Source organism: Triticum aestivum, chromosome 1D, assembly GCF_018294505.1.
Source record: "Triticum aestivum cultivar Chinese Spring chromosome 1D, IWGSC CS RefSeq v2.1, whole genome shotgun sequence".
In the NCBI taxonomy this organism is placed as follows: domain Eukaryota; kingdom Viridiplantae; phylum Streptophyta; class Magnoliopsida; order Poales; family Poaceae; genus Triticum; species Triticum aestivum.
Genome location: NC_057796.1, coordinates 106,246,384 through 106,263,609, shown reverse-complemented (window position 1 = coordinate 106,263,609; position 17,226 = coordinate 106,246,384).

Genomic DNA, 17,226 nt, shown 5'->3' with positions numbered 1-17,226 from the left:
TCTCCCCTGCCACCATGGCCACTGTCGGTGTCAAAACCGGCGGATCTCGGGTAGGGGGTCCCGAACTGTGCGTCTAAGACGGATGGTAACAGGAGGCGGGGGACACGATGTTTACCCAGGTTCGGGCCCTCTCGATGGAGGTAATACCCTACTTCTTGCTTGATTGATCTTGATGATATGAGTATTACAAGAGTTGATCTACCACGAGATCGTAGAGGCTAAACCCTAGAAGACAGTGTCCGGCTCTGCAAGACAGATTCCACATACCACCATAGAGAGAATAATATTTCCACAAATCTAATCTGCTGACGTATTTCGCAGCATGACATCACACCATGGTTCGGTCATTATTCGAACCGTTTTTCACAACCAGCCACTGCACATATCGCGAGGCGGTTTCCTTGGCACGTCTTGCCGAAGCAGAGATCGTGTCCCCTTATCACGGGATTCTCATCAATACGGGTGTGGGTAACCCAACCGTGCCATCAATTACGACGCTTGGGGAATGAGCAATTTTACCAGGTAAGTGGGGAGGCGCATCGCCTCTTCTGCCCTTATAAAGGGACAAGGATTCACCCTTTTTACCCACGCCTTCTTCCTCCTTGCTCATCCATTCTTGCGCACTCGAGCTTCAGCGCCCAAGTTTGCGTTTTTCTCCTCAAACCACTCCAAGCATGTCCGGAGCGGGAGGCAAGTGGATGGTCTCCTCTGTTACAGAGGAGAACATCACAAAGCTACGGGGAGCCGGATATCTAGCCGCGGATATCGCACACCGGCTGCCAGATGCGGGGCAGATCATCCCTACGCTAGAGCCCCATGAGAGGGTGGTTTTCCTTACCCACTTCGTCCGCGGATTGGGATTTCCCCTCCACCCGTTTGTCTGTGGGCTCATGTTCTACTACGGGCTGGATTTTCACGATCTGGCCTCTAATTTCATCCTCAACATCTCGATGTTTATCGTTGTGTGCGAGGCCTTCCTCCGCATCAGGCCCCACTTCGGCCTGTGGCTGAAGACCTTCAATGTTAAACCGAAGGTGGTGGTCGGCCAGCAAGCGGAGTGCAGAGGCGCCATGGTGGGAAAAATGCCTAACGTCACCTGGCTCGAAGGCTCCTATGTGGAGACCATAAAGGGGTGGCAATCGGGGTGGTTCTACATCACTGAGCCGTGCGACACCAACTGGGTGGCGGCCCCCGAATTCCGATCCGGAATCCCCACACGGCTCACCTCCTGGAAAGAGAAGGGCCTATCCTGGGGTTCATCGGTGGAGCTGACTGGACTGTTGAAATGCATCAGAAACATGATGAGCAAGAAAATCAATCTCGTCAACGTGGTCTAGGTCATGCTCTTCCGCCGGATCCTCCCGTGTCAATGACGAGCATTCAATTTGTGGGAGTTCGACCCGGCCGAGCACCAGACGCTGCGAGAGCTCTTCGACACGACGCACAAGGATGTCTGGAAGGTGCTGTTCAAGGGCGCTGAGGTACCCCTTCCCCTTACCGAGGACCGCGGACTCAGCACAAAGCGCCCTGCCAATCCGGTAAGTTTTTCATATCTCATAGGATACTTATTTTCCCCAGTTTAATCATGTGCAGGATCTAAGCCTCCATGCCATTTAACAGGACTGGGTAGAGACAGCGGAGCAGATCGATTGCCCAGCCCCCCTGCCTGAAGATCCTGCAGATGCTCTCCTAACGGAGATGCTGGTTCCGGCGCCTTACGAGGTGTTGGTGAAGAAGGCCAAGAAGAAGGCCACGGGGACCTGAAGGGTCTCCGGCGCAAGGTTATATCGGACTCATCGTCCGAAAACTCCGAGGCGCACTCCTCCCACGAAAGCGAGGAGGAAGAGGAAAGTTCTCCCCCCCAGCCGGGGGACACAAGAAAAGGAAGGCCGCCCCAACTGAGGAGGCCGAAGGGTCCAAGAAGGGAAGGACCCTCCTCCCGGGCTGCTCTACGACGGCCGCTTACAGCAACGACGAGTGGTTGCCCAGGGACAAGCCCCTGGCGAAGTCGTAAGTATCCGGATACCATAGTAATTCATGGTATGTTTTATTGCACTGCTTCTCATCATGCCGAACATGATTATGCAGTCCGTCCCGAGCCCATATCGACGTATCTTCGTCGGATGGTTCTTTGGACCCGTTGGATATGAATAGCGATTCACTTCCGACCGCCTCCACCCCTCGCCCTACAGACAACGTCGAGGTGTTGTCTCAAAGGGCATCGAGCCGAGGGGAGGTAGTCCTGGAGGCACCTCAAGGCGACGTTCCGGACCCTGGGCGCAAGGGGAGCAAGACTACCATGGGCTCCGAATTCGGCCTCCAGCCGAACACTGCGCCGGAACCTCCAGTGGTTCCGGACTCTGTTAAGCGACCCCCCATTAAGAGGGGCAAGCCGCCTGTGCTGGTGGCCTCTGTCCGTCCAGAGGCACCGGACAACTTGCTGGAAGCGCTTCGGGGCGCTTCCATCGACGAAGAACACCGCACTATCATGAGTGCGGTGGTCAAGAAGGTTCAGTCCGCCAAGAGCGGACTGACTATAGCCTGTGCCAGCCTCCTAACAGGCTTTGAGGTAAGTGACCAGATTATAAGAGAATGTTACCGCATAGACACTAGCCCCTGATGCTCTGTTTGGCGTTTGCGAAGAAAGGCCGAATAGAGGATCAAATAATAACCATAGGAGTCTAATCGAAATATGTCTATGTGCATATGCAGGCTTCATTGCTAGCCGCTGCCGCATGTACTGCGGAGGTCCCCGCACTGAAGCGGGACCTTGAGCGGTCCAAGGAAGAGCTCGTCCTTGCCAAAAGGCAGCTCGAAGAGAACAAAGGTAAGTTATACCCTGTCTGTATGTTGATAAGAAAAAAAACAAGGGTGGTTACTTAGATCATAGGATCGTCATGAATTTTGCTAGGGGCCACGACCGAAGTGGCGGCCCTGAAGAAGGCGCTGTCCGAGGCCGAGGACAAGCCGGCCAAGGAGCGCATTGAGCGAGAAAAACAAGAGGCCCGGGTGGGCGAGGTGCAGCAAGAGCTCCAGGCTCTCCTCAAAAAACACGAGTCCTTGGAGCTTGACTCTAAGACGCGAGAGTCCGAGATTGCGAAGGCCCTCGAAATCGCATAACATGCCAAGGCCGAAGCCCAAAAGGCCCTCCAGGAAATTGAGGCAGTTAAGAAGATAGCAGCGGGTAAGGCATTCATTATGCAAAGCAAGCATGTGAAAGAAAATTTCCTTTTACTTACCAGAGTTCAGAGCTCTCCAGGAGCGTTCGCAGATCTGCCCCACAGTGTGTCAGATGCCGCGGAGTTCTACCGGGCCGAGGAGGGGAGCTCGACGGAGAAGTTGTTCTGGTCTCAGTATACTGGGACCGAACACCCCATGCCATTGAGCGACCAGCTGAAGCAACTGGTCGAGCTCCATAAGGCAGCCGAACAGGCCATGAAGGGTCTTATAGTCCGGATGTGGCCTGGCGATCCCCTGCCCGATAGCTACTTTGGCCTGGTAAGGCGGCTTGTGAATGCCTGCCCACGGCTGGAAGTCATAAAGCGGTCTGTCTGCATCGAGGGCGCGCAAAGGGCTTTTGCCTGAGCAAAGGTCCACTGGGCAAAGCTGGACGCCGGGAAACTGGTGAAGGAGGGGCCGCCGGAAGGCAAGGAGCATTGCCACCCTGAAATGTATTATAATAGTGTCCTGAAGGGTTCTCGCCTTGTGGCGGAGGAGTGTACTAAGGATGTAATATTCGAATGAATGTACTCATGTGATCCTGTAATATGAAACGAGTTTGTTTGCGCTATGCAACGCTTTTGAATTTAAAATATTACCTTCTGTGCGACCGTTTATAAAATCTGAGAGTTGGCCAGTCGTCGGCTTCTTCCCCCATGTAACTAGTACTGAGGTGTTCGGGATAAACATGAGCACTCGTTATCCCAATTTTGGGTCCTTCAAGGGAGGTGTTCAGCACAACGAACCAGCCAATCGGACTATAAGGCTTTATCACTCTCACTTAGCCATAGAAGTCTACAATTTTAAATTTTGGCGAAGCCCCTAGTATTCAGAAGGCCGAATTTGGGGCACTATATACGCCTAAGTCGGGCAAGGCCGACTCCTCGCCCGAAGCGGAAAAAGTCTTTAAGGACTTGAGACCTCTCGAATAGCGACCAGCTCTCGCCTTATCATGACAGTCAGTTTTTGGCTTTCTCTACTGAGGTGCTCGTCCGGAAGAACCGGGACACAATCGCAGTAGTTCTCCCAGCGCTACCTTAGCCGATATTGCGGAACGTAAGGTACCAAAACATGGGAGCCGGGCAAACCCAACTATTGACCCAAGACATGATTCGGAGCTGATGCATATAATGCTATAAGTTCGGGGTGCCGCACTGTCGAAAGTGTTCGGACTTCTCACGCCGTATAATGGGGTATACTGAAGCCCCTGGCGTACTGGTCGTACCAGGATGTACGGGTGCAAGTTGTCGTAAATAAACAGACAAGAAAAAAGAAGGGTAATGCAATAATAGACTAATGCCATGCATTGTTATTTAAATAATACGTTGAAGCGTACTGATACAAGTAGTGCAATAAGCAAAAAATAGGACTATTTGACATGTCCTATCCAAGGGCAAGCTGCGTACGGGTATTAAAAATGGGTACTTCGATTGTTATCAGAGACCACCTGGGGATTCCCTTGTACGTCTTAGCTTCTTGCCTCCTTGGTTGTTCCTTCCCGTAGTGTGTCCAGCAATCAGACTGCCGGAAAGGGCTTCCAGAGAGTAAGGTTCTGAAAGAGAGAAAATGATAAAGGTATACAGCCCCTGGGGCGGTTGAGCCACATTGTGGGACGTGCCTTGGTCGTGCCCCCGCCTATGCCCATGGTATTTTCAGTGCGTAATTATGTACGCGCGTCACAGATTTCGTTGCTTGACTGGGACTAGGGCGGGGGCTGAATTGCTAGGCGAGCTCTGAACGGGCCAGGCGATCCTGTTGCAGGTTACTTCGGACTCGCTTGACGGTATCCGGGGGTTTTACCGCCGAATTGGCGGTTTGCCTTAAAAGGCTGCTTTGTGCCTCAGCTGCGAGGGCCGCAGTGTATTCCTCTGTGCGGAGTGAGCGTTCTGTGTTTCCATTGACTGTTATAACCCCACGAGGTCCTAGGATTTTGAGCTTAAGGTATGCATAATGCAGTACCGCATTGAATCTGGCAAATGCGGTCCACCCGAGCAGTGCATGATAGCCACTGCGGAACGGGACGATATCGAAGATTAACTCCTCGCTTCGGAAGTTGTCCGGAGATCCGAAGACCACTTCCAATGTGATTGAGCCCGTGCAATGGGCCTCTACACCTGGGATGACACCTTTAAAGGTGGTTTTAGTGGGTTTGATCCTCGAGGGGTCTATACCCATTTTGCGCATTGTATCCTGATATAGCAGGTTCAGGCTGCTGCCGCCGTCCATAAGGACTCGGGTGAGGTGAAATCCGTCGATGATGGGGTCAAGGACCAATGTGGCAGATCCGCCATGACGGATACTAGTGGGGTGGTCCCTGCGATTGAAGGTGATCGGGCAAGAGGACCATGGGTTGAACTTTGGGGCGACTGGCTCCATCGCATAGACATCCCTTAGTGCACGCTTTTGTTCCCTCTTGGGAATGTGGGTTGCGTATATCATGTTCACCGTTTTCACTTATGGAGGGAATCTCTTCTGTCCTCCTGTGTTCGGCGGCCGAGGCTCTTCCTCGTCGTCGCTATGCAGCCCCTTGTCCCGGTTTTCGGCATTCAACTTGCCGGCCTGCTTGAACACCCAGCATTCTCTGTTGGTGTGATTGGCTGGCTTATCAGGGGTGCCGTGAATTTGACACGAGCGATCGAGTATGCGGTCCAAACTGGACGGGCCCGGATTGCTTCTTTTGAACGGCTTCTTCCGCTGACCGGATTTAGAGCCGCTGAATCCGGCATTGACTGCCGTGTCTTCGGCGTTGTCGCCATTGTTGTGGCGTTTGTGTCTGTTACGACGTGGTCTGCCGTTAGTATCCTTTGTATCTGAAGTGCCATGACTTCTTGATGTGTTGGTGCTGCGAGCCAACCAGCTGTCTTCGCCCGTGCAAAAGCGGGTCATGAGCGTCGTGAGGGCTGCCATAGACTTCGGCCTCTCCTGGCCGAGGTGCCGGGCGAGCCACTCGTCACAGATGTTATGTTTAAATGCCGCTAAGGCCTCTGCATCCGGACAATCGACAATTTGGTTTTTATTAGTTAGGAACCGTGTCCAGAATTGCCTGGCCGATTCCCCTGGCTGCTGAGTTATATGGCTCAAGTCATCAGCATCCGGTGGTCGCGCATAAGTGCCCTGGAAGTTGTCAAGGAATGCATCTTCCAAATCTTCCCAACTGCCAATTGAGTCTGATGGCAAGCTATTCAGCCAACACCGAGCTGGTCCTTTGAGTTTTAGTGCGAGGTACTTGATGGCATGTAGATCATCACCGCGAGCCATGTGGATGTGGAGGAGGAAATCCTCGATCCATACCACGGGATCTGTTGCACGATCATATGATTCAATATTTACGGGTTTAAAACCCTTTGGGAATTCGTGATCCATTACTTCATCAGTGAAGCATAGGGGGTGTACGGCGCCTCTGTGCCGGGCTATATCACGACGCAGTTCATATGAGTCTTGTCTGCTGTGTTCGGCCCGGCCGGATTTGTTTTTAGTGTATCCGGCGTGACGATCATCGTCATGTGTTGGGGCGCGACCCTGTGATCCATAGATCGACCTTGCATGTTTTGTTTTGTTCTCCAAGACGTCTCGCAGGTCCCGCGTGTTGCCCCGGGCCTTGGTATTTTTGTTTGAATGGCGGTGGGGTGCGGGCTGGACTTTGGGCTGAAATGCCTCTCTGTCTAGGCCAAGAGGTGGCCGATCAGCCGCATCATACGCTGGTGATGTAGGTTTCAATGCTTCCTCCACGAGTTGAGGTAGCAACCTGCGCTTTGGGTAACTCTTGTTTGGGCGTTCGAGTTCGTATTCCTCGGCTGCCAGGACTTTAGTCCATCTATCCGCTAGCAGATCTTGATCAGCTTGAAGCTGTTGTTGCTTTTTCTTCAGGCTGTTTGTTGTGGCTATAAGCCAGCACTTGAAGCGCTCCTGCTCGACGGGATCCTCAGGCACGACAAATTCTTCGTCGCCGAGGCTCACTTCGTCTTCGGAGAGAGGCATGTAATTGTCATCCTCTGATTCTCCGTTTACTGCCTGTTCCGGGGGGCTAGCTTGTTCATCCCCCCGCTCGAGGTCTGGCTGGAGGGGATTATCGGCGTCTTCGGCACTATCCGGAGCGTTATTGTCTCTTGTGCCGGTATCGCTGCTTTTGCTATGGCGAGAATTAGAGCGGCACCGCTGACGTCGGTGCTTGGGTTGCTTCTTGGAGGGATTATCCTCCGTTGTCTTATCGCCATCCCCTTCTTTGGGGGTGTCCACCATGTATATATCATATGATGAGGTGGCGGTCCAGCGCCCAGTGGGCGGTGGTTCCTGTTCGTCTCCTGCATCGTCGTCCATACCGTCGATGTCTTCGGAGTCGAAGTTGAGCATGTCGGTTAAATCATCGACATTGGCTACTAAGTGGGTGGTGGGTGGGGAGCGAATTTCTTCGTCGTCCGCATCCCATTCTAGCCGGACATAGTTCGGCCAAGGTTCTCCTGACAAGGAGAGAGGCCTTAATGAATTTAGCACATCGCCAAAAGGCGAGTGCTGAAAGATATCCGCGGAGGTAAACTCCATGATCAGTGCCCAATCGGATTCGATAGGCAGGGACGCATGCGGCTCGGAGCCCGTGGCCGGGGACGAATCCAATGGTTCGGCAACACGGCTCTCATAGGAGGTGAAGTCAGTATTCGGCTCTATCGCCACTGAGAGTGCGGCCTCCGTGGCGGGGTCTATCCACCCGTCCTCAGATGGCGCAATTTGTTCCGGATTGAGGGCCGGAGTAGTTGCAGGTGTGATCTCCCGAACACTATCCAATGGCAGAGTTAAGTCATGCTCGTCGTGATTGTGCAGCGCACCCGACATGGGTTCGAATCCGTCAAAGATCAAGTCTCTGCGGATGTCGGCAGTATAGTTCAAGTTTCCGAACCTGACCTAATGGCCAGGGGCGTAGCTCTCGATCTGCTCCAGATGGCCAAGCGAGTTGGCCCGCAGTACGAAGCCGCCGAATACGAAGATCTGTCCGGGGAGAAAAACCTCACCCTGGATCGCATCGTTGCCGATGATTGAAGGAGCCATCAAGCCTTATGGTGACGGCACAGTGGAACTCTCAATGAAAGCACCAATGTCGGTGTCAAAACCGGCGGATCTCGGTTAGGGGGTCCCGAACTGTGCGTCTAAGGCGGATGGTAACATGAAGCGGGGGACACGATGTTTACCCAGGTTCGGGCCCTCTCGATGGAGGTAATACCCTACTTCCTGCTTGATTGATCTTGATGATATGAGTATTACAAGAGTTGATCTACCACGAGATCGTAGAGGCTAAACCCTAGAAGCTAGCCTATGGTATGATTGTTGTTGTCCTACGGAGTAACCCCTCTGGTTTATATAGACACCAGAGGGGGCTAGGGTTACACAGAGTCGGTTACAAGGGAGGATATCTACATATCGGTATTGCCAACCTTGCCTTCCATGCCAAGGAGAGTCCCATCCGGACACGGGTCGAAGTCTTCAATCTTGTATCTTCATAGTTGTCACGACCGGTTTTCCAATAAAATAATTATTGAGAGACCAATCCCTTTTACGGACCAGCGAGGAAGAATTCCTTCCCACTGGTAGACAATATCTTGGTCACAGAAGAAAATACCAGGAGTACTAAATATAATACAAGGTTGAGCAGAGACTGCCCAACAATTTATTACATGCATGCCGCTAAAACAATACGGTGGATAGGGTGGCAACTACTAACTCACGATAATAACGGTGGTGGAAATATCCCCGCGAAGCGAGTGATATGATTCCAGAATACTACAGCTCTTCGAGCGTCGGAGTGAGGCTCGAGAAGACTTATTGAGGGTGGCGGAAGCGTATACAATACAAGTGACCAATATCCGGGATCGCGCAGGACTGACTGGGACTCCTCTAGGCATCGGACGCGCTATCAAACTCTTCATCCAAGAGATCGCCTTCGTCAACATCTGGCCAAATCAACAAGCCAGGTGAGTACTATGAAAGTACTCGCAAGACAGTTCGGACATAAGATATAACAAATGTAAACATGAAGCACATGAACAAGTTAACCGGTGCGATCAGACACAGAGATAATAAATACTGGGTGCCAAGCGAGGGTCTGAATGACGCCTCGAGCGGAAACTGCAGAATAGTAATACTGGTGCCAAACGAGTGTCTGAAAGACTCCTCGAGCGGAAAATGCGGAATAATAATACGGGTGCCAAACGAGTGTCTGAAAGACTCCTCGAGCGGAAAATGCGGAATAATAATACGGGTGCCAAACGAGTGTCTGAAAGACTCCTCGAGAGGAAAATGCAGAATAATAGTGCCACAGTCGGGCGTCGGGGCGACACCACATAAAGGGCTTACAACAGAAAATAAAGACAGTGCATGCCGCAGTCGGACGTTTGAGCGACATCACATAAAGGGCTTATATTTAAAGTGAGAAACGAGTACACGCCACAGTCGGACGTCTGCGCGACGTCTCATAAAGGGCTTATATCACAACTCAATAATACAACAGTTCGGGAACATAATTTGTCACAAGCATGAGACAAAAATAAAGTTAGTCCATCCACAGGAATAACAATAAATCTGGATTTACCACTTGAGATTGTTCACCGGGGACAAGTTTTTCACACGGATAGATATGGATATAATGTTTTCATTACTTGGTCATGGATACGATGATTTGGAAAGAATTGACTCTGCAGAGTTTGTACTTAACCACAGCCAACGGATTTCAGTAGTCACGGGGACTAGTTCCGTCTACAGTGTTTTGGAAGAAACACGTCTAACCAGTATACACCCAATTCAACCATCCGAAGCCAGGGATCACCCTCGGCGACGTTCAAGAAAAACCTTGAGACGGGGAGGCTACAACCTCGCGTAGCATGGGATCAAATTTCTATACGCGCGCTCTAAGGGGGTGCCCCCCTCTCGGTCCCAACCGGAAACACCCATGCCCCCTAACCGAATGACTGGCTTTAATCCTGGGCCAAGGTACCATCATCCCGGCCTCTCTGTTTGGTGTGTACACGGAAAGAGGTTACCAACTTACTAAACCGCATCCTGGCAATGAGACATGTGGTAGCACGGAAGGGGAAAAGAACGGTAACGCGGCTCCAACCACGTTAACGTCGGAGAAAGTCGGATGACGCAAGGCTGGCATGCTACAACAGTACCACCTTGCTGCCCTTCATGTCACCACATGATTAGGCCATCTCTCATCAGAGATCATCGCAACTTTGGAACATGCGGAAAAAGAACGATAACGTGGCTCCAACCATGTTAACGTCGGAGAAAGTCGGATGACGCAAGGCTGGCATGCTACAACAGTACCACCTTGCTGCCCTTCATGTCACCACATGATTAGGCCATCTCTCATCAGAGATCATCCCGACTTTGGGACAACCGGGTAGTTGCCTTACAAGCAACGAGGTATTTACCGACACTCATATGCCACGCACAAACTTTCACGCAAACATGCAAACACCTGTCATATCAAATGTTCAAAACATGCTTGTCTGGTTCGGAGAAGTCGGAGTCTAGCTTGGCGAAGTTCGCGGCTCCCTCACTTCTCCCGGAACCTACGGCAATCACGAAACGGATACTAACGTGAAAACCAACACATACACAGAAACTTTTCCAAATATTTTTCAAATAAATCCCATAAAAAACTAGACAAAATTTGAAGATTGTCAGAAAAAGAATCACTCAAAAATACCTTTTTATTAAAAAGTTATAAAGGTTTCTGTCTAGGGACTTATCTGTAATGAAACAGAAAAGTTCCAGGGTTTTAACTGAGAAAACAGAAAACGCTTCGGTTGGGAATGCACAAGCGCAAAGGAGAAAGCGTATTTTGCCCGAAGGCGCCAACAGAAAACGGTTCGCGAATAAAAGAACAGAGGCTGACACGCGGGGTCCACATGTCAGGTTTGAAAAGCTCGCCGGCGCCCGAAGACTGCATTGGACGCCGGCGTCGAACCACGGCGAGTTAGGAGAAATGGAGGGTACCAAGAGCTTCAGCGTCCTCTTCCGCGTCGGTGGGTGGTGGACTCGTCCAACGGGGAGCACCACGTCGACGGCGACACTTTCTCCGGCGGACGGCGGCTCGGGTGAGGATGGGGAACTCTGGTGGAGGGCTGCAAGCTTCAAATTGAAGTGCGGGTCAGAAAGAGGGATGCATGGTGAAGCTACTGGTAAGAGAATGGAGGCTGAGGAGCACACACGGGGGCGAATCGGGCTGGATCCCGTGGCAGGTCGCGGCGGCCGGAGTCGAGGAAGGAGACCTCCTCGGGGCTCTACCAGTGGCTAGGCTTGCTCTAGGGGGAGTGCAGGGATGGTGGGTGCTCGAGTTGAAGCTCGGGGCCTCTATTTATAGGCGGATCAACGGGGTGGCCGTGAACGGAGAATCTCCGGCGAGCGATTACGGCGGAGCAGTGGATTGGCAGGTGGTTTGAGCGGCCAGGCAGCATCAGTGGAGGTTACTGGAGTCGTTTTACAGCTAAACGGAGATGGTCTTGGCGTAATGGCGTCGGTCCACGGTGAGGTGACGGCACGGGCTCAACGGCGGCAGAGAGCGTGCTCCGCGCCCTGCGGTTCACGACGAGGGTGGTCAGCGCGTTCGGGGGAGTGGAAGGCCACGCGGCGAGCTCCGGTGGTTTGGGCGGCGCTGGGTGGCGTCGTCGGCGCCGTGTCTCCCGCTGGCGTCCGCAAAGCCGCCGCCGGCGTCGGTCACGGGGCGGCGCACCTTCTGCTGCTCGTCGCCGACGCCCGCAAGGCGCCAGGCGTTCGTGCGGTGCAGGAACAAGGGGGAGGGGACGAGGAGCAAGGCGACGCAGAGGCACTGGCGAGATCGACGTCCTTCTCTGAAGAAAACGACAGCCGGCCACTGACTGAATCTCTGAACTTTCTGAACTTGACATGACCATGCAGTGCAGGTGTTCGACAGAAGGTTTTGGCTATGAGATAAATTTTTCTGGAGCTGTAACTTGGTGAGATGGCCACTCAAAGCACCCAGGGGCTGCCTGATTTTACTGGGAATTTTTGGAGAAGGTTTTGAATGAATTTCACCAAATTTGACAAATCTGGTCCAAACTTGCAGCAAGTGTAGTTTGAAAATTTTGAACTGAAGACTAGTGGATCTTCATGGATCTTGGTTGAGGGTTCAAAGGACTAGGGAGGAGAGTTGGTTTGGGGGCAAAATCAAAACAGAAAATAGAGTTCCTTTGTAAATCTCCAAGTAGTAGGATAGAAGACAGAAATTTGTTTGAATAAGATTCAAATGGAAATGATCACATGGGGAGGTCCAACTTGCTGGATTTGATGCAAATCATGATCCAAAGATGAGGGAAGGGTTAGGAGAGAGGATTTGCACTAAGGCCATGGCAAGAAGGAATTGTTGAAAGTGGCAAAGGAGTTTTCCAAAAGCCATAGTGCATTTCCAAAAGATTTTTAAAAGTTGTTTTCCCCAAAGAAAAACATTTGGTCTTGAGTCCAAATGAAAAGCAAGAACCTCCAAGACCAAAGACAGATCTTGGGTGAATCCAAATAAAACTTTTGCCATAAAAAAGTATTTGAGAGGGAGAGTTCTCTTAAAGGAAAAATTTAAATCACTCCCCTCAAGACAAATAAAAAAAAATCTTTTGAAAAATCCAAATAAAAACTTGGGTGTCACAACACCTACCCCCTTAGGAAAAATCTCGTCCTCGAGATTTCTGCTGCTCCTCAAATAGATATGGATACTCTGCTCGGAGGAAATCTTCGCTTTCTCATGTGGCTTCATCCTCAGTGTGGTTGCTCCACTGAACCCTGAAAAATCTTGTCGTTTTCTGACGGGTCCTCCGTTCAGACTCTTCTAAAATCTTTACTGGCCTTTCTCTGTAGGTGAGATCTGGTTGCATATCAATGTCCTCATGAGGTACATGCTTTTCTGGGTTGCTCACACATTTTCTTAACTGTGAGACGTGGAACACGTCATGGACGTCTGACAGCTCCTTGGGTAGGTCTAGTTGGTAGGCTACCGTGCCTCTTCGTGCCTTTACACAAAATGGTCCAATAAATCTTGGGGCTAGCTTCCCCTTAATTTTGAACCGTTGCAGACCCCTCATAGGAGATACTCGGAGGTATACGGAATCACCAGGTTCAAAGCTGACCTCACGATGCTTCTGATCATAGTAGCTCTTTTGTCGGCTCTGTGCTGTCTTGAGTCTGTCCCTGATTTGTTTAACTTTCTCCTCGGCCTCTTTAAGCATGTCTGGGCCGAAGATACGGCTATCACCTGTTTCTGACCAATTCAGAGGGGTACGACACCTTCGTCCGTACAACGCTTCAAATGGTGCCATTTGCAAGCTGGCTTGGTAACTGTTGTTGTAAGCAAATTCGGCATACGGCAAACTCTCTTCCCAACTGGATCCATAGGTGAGCACACAGGCTCTTAGCATATCCTCTAGGATTTGGTTTACACGTTCTGTTTGTCCATCAGTCTAAGGGTGGTATGCTGTACTGAAAGCTAGTTGCGTGCCCAGAGCTTGTTGTAGGTGATCCCAAAATTTGGAGACGAATTGGGTGCCTCGGTCGGATATTATAGTCTTTGGGACTCCGTGCAAGCAAACTATACGGGAGAGATAAAGTTTTGCCAGTCTTTGTGTGGAGTAGGTAGTCTTCACGGGAATGAAATGAGCAACCTTGGTTAGTCGGTCTGTGATGACCCATATGGCGTCATTTCCGCGTTGTGATCGGGGTAATCCGACAATGAAGTCCATTCCTATTTCATCCCATTTCCACTCCGGTATCCTGTTAGGCTGGAGTAGCCCTGCTGGCTTTTGGTGCTCGGCCTTGATGCGCTGACATGAATCGCAACAAGCGATGAATGTGGCTATATCTCTTTTCATACCGTGCCACCAAAATCTTTCCTGGATGTCCTTGTACATTTTGGTTCCTCCAGGATGGATCGAGTATGGGGCGGTGTGGCTTTCCGTCAAGATCTGTTGCTTGAGTTCCTCAATGTTAGGTACGCAAAGTCTGTCTCGGTACCATAATGCTCCTTCACTGTCTGTGACGAATTCTGAAGTCTTTCTAAGATTCATTTTCTTCTTTATGCCTTCGATGCTGGGATGTCCCTGTTGAGCCTTCTTAATTTGTTCCACCAGGGTGGGTTGTATCTCCATGTTCGATACGGTGCCCTCAGAGACTAACATCATGTTGAGCCTAGTGAACTCTCGCTGAAACTCAGGCCTCAAATTTTGCTGACCGTCATTGTCCGGGCTGGGGTTTCGACTAAGGGCATCGACCACTACATTTGCTTTCCCTGGGTGGTAGTGAATACCGACGTCATAGTCCTTGACTAGTTCCAACCAGCGTCGTTGGCGTAAATTCAGCTCTGGCTGTGTGAAAATATATTTGAGGCTCTTATGGTCCGTATATATTTCACAGCGATTTCCCAACAGAAAGTGCCTCCACTCCTTGAGTGCATGTATAACTGCTGCTAGCTCCAAGTCATGTGTTGGGTAATTTTCCTCATGTTTTCGCAGCTGCCTGGAGGCATATGCGACAACTTTGCCATCCTGCATTAGTACGCATCCGAGACCTTTTCGGGACGCGTCACAATACACTTCAAAGCTCTTGTGTATGTCTGGCAGAGTTAAGACTGGTGCAGTTGTCAGCTTCTTCTTGAGTTCTTGGAAGCTCTGCTCGCATGCTTCCGTCCATACAAATTTCTTGTCCTTCTTGAGTAACTGTGTCATAGGTTTTGCCACAGTGGAGAATCCTTCAATAAATCTCCTGTAATATCCGGCCATTCCTAGGAAACTCCGCACATCTGTAACATTGGCGGGTGGCTTCCAGTCCAGTATGGCCTTGACTTTTTCTGGGTCTACAGCCACGCCTTCTTGGTTCAATATATGGCCCAAGAAACCAACTTGTCTTAGCCAAAATTCGCATTTGCTAAATTTGGCGTACAACTGATGTTTCCTCAATTCTCCCAAAACAATCCTGAGGTGCTCAGCATGCTCTTCTGGTGTCCTTGAGTAAACCAGAATATTGTCAATGAATACCACCACAAATTTGTCCATGTATTTCATGAACACTTTGTTCATGAGGTGGACGAAATATGCGGGGGCGTTCGTTAGTCCAAAAGGCATCACTGTAAACTCGTATAACCCATATCTGGAAGTGAAAGCTGTCTTGGGGATATCTTCCGTCCGTACCTTCAGTTGGTGATATCCCGATCTCAAATCAATTTTTGAGAATACCTTGGCTTGTGCGAGCTGGTCAAATAAATCATTGATCCGTGGCATCGGATATTTGTTTTTGATGGTGACCATATTGAGGGCTCGATAGTCTATACACAGTCTCAGTGTCCCATCCTTCTTCTTGGCGAACAACACAGGCGAACCCCATGGTGAGGAGCTGGCTCGTATAAATCCTTTGTCCAACAATTCCTTTATCTACTTCTTCAACTCCACCAATTTTGAGGGTGCCATTCTATACGGCTTCTTATAGATGGGAGCGGTGCCAGGTGCTAGTTCAATGCTGAATTCTATTTCTCGGTCTGGTGGCATGCCTGGTAGTTCTTCAGGGAACACATCAGGAAATTCGCATACCACTGGAACTTTTCTCAGTTCTGCAATGTCCATTTTGTTCAGTTTTGGTTTCTGTGATCGTGGCCTTTCTTGAGCGGAAACTCTTATTGTCTTGCCGTGATGGTGTGTGAGAATCACTGTCCGATTGAAACAGTCAATGAATCCTTTGTTGGTGGTCAACCAGTCCATCCCTAAAATGACATCCAGTCCTTTACTTTCCAACACGATGAGATTCGCGTGGAATTGTAGTCCGTCGAACTCAATGACCACTCCTTGGCAGTAACCCTGAGCGATTTGCTTATTTCCGGGGGACTTGATGATCATAGATTTTTCCAAGGGAAGTATCGGAAAACCATGTTGCGAAACAAAACTCTTCGAAACGAACGAATGGGAAGCTCCAGAATCAAACAAAACCGTGGCAGGTACTGTGTTGACAGGGAACGTACCGAGCACGATGTCTAGGGCATACTGCGCTTCTTCCCTGGTCACATGGTTCAGGTAACCCTTCCTGTGGTTGTTGCTGGGGTTGAAGTTGTTGCGCTTGGGGGCTGGATTGTTTCCACCATTGTTCGGCTTGGGTGCCGAGTCTCTTGGCTTCGGGCACTGTTTAGCATAATGCCCTTGTTGACCACAAGCATAGCAGGTGACCCCTGGACGGTATGTGTACTCCTTATTCCTGGCATGAAATTGTCCGACGGGCCTTGGCTCAGTAGTTGTGGATCTCCTTGCGTCGGTCCTCGGGACCTCAGTCTTGCCTCGGTTGCTGCGAGCAAGAGTCGTCTTGTCCCTCTTTCGCTTGCGGATATCTTCCAGACTACGGCGCTCATTCTCCAGGGTGATGGCCTTGTCCACCAGCGTCTTAAAATCCGGAAAGGTGTGCACGATCAGTTGGCATCTTAACGCTGGTGCCAGGCCGTCCAGGAATTTTTCCATCTTCTTGCTTTCTGTCATGTGCTCGTCGTAGGCATAACGAGACGGTTGGGTAAACTGGCCGTTGTATTCTGTGACGGACATGCCTCTTTGCTTCAGGTCATCAAACTCTCTCTTCTTGATCTTTAGGATGCTCCTGGGGATGTGTGCCCCACGGAAGCCTTCCTTGAACTCTTCCCAGGTGATGTTGTGTTCCCTGGGGTGCATGTGTAGGAAGTTTTCCCACCATGCTGCGGCTGCTCCACTAAGGTAGTGTGGTGCATAAAGCACCTTCTCATGATCTGAGCACTGAGCAATAATCAGTTTCCTTTCAATCTCACGAAGCCAATCGTCGGCTTCCAGTGGTCTGTCGGTGTGAGCAAAAGTTGAGGGGCGAGTCTTCTGTAACTCGGATAACTTGGAATGTGGTTGATAGGGTTCACGGTGGTTTCCCATATTGATGACATGGTTCATCATCTCTTGGTGCTGTTGCTGGCTTTGCTCGAAGAGACAGCATACTTGAGATAGTGCTGCTTCGCTG